Raw genomic sequence first — 513 nt, forward strand, 5'->3', positions numbered from 1 at the left:
TTGTAACCTGACATGAGACATGTTATGAGAGTGGCAGGATATAAATAAAATAATAAAAATAATTAAAATAACATGAGTACACTCTGACCTGGAAGCTGCCTGGAAGACCAGACTGCAAGATTAGTAGGAGGGCACACTGTTCTAAGGATGATGATGATGGAGGAGGAGGAGGAGGCGTTGATATATGCTGCTTTTCTGCCCGAAGGAGTCTCAAAGCGGCTTACGTTTGCCTTCCCTTTCCTCTCCCCACAACAGACACCCTGTGAGGTAGGTGAGGCTGAGAGCCCTGACATTACTGCTTGGTCAGAACAGCTTTTGCGAGCCCAAGGTCACCCAGCTGGTTGCATGTAGGGGTGTGCAGAATCAAACCCAGCTCACCAGATTAGAAGTCTGCACTCCTAGCCATTACACAAGAAGATGATCCCATATAATGGTCAACAATAACATTAAAAATTATACATTCAACCAGAAATTTGTAATAAATTTCTTTCCGAAATGAAATTCAGAACAAAA

This window comes from Paroedura picta, chromosome 4 (assembly GCF_049243985.1).
Source record: "Paroedura picta isolate Pp20150507F chromosome 4, Ppicta_v3.0, whole genome shotgun sequence".
Taxonomy (NCBI): domain Eukaryota; kingdom Metazoa; phylum Chordata; class Lepidosauria; order Squamata; family Gekkonidae; genus Paroedura; species Paroedura picta.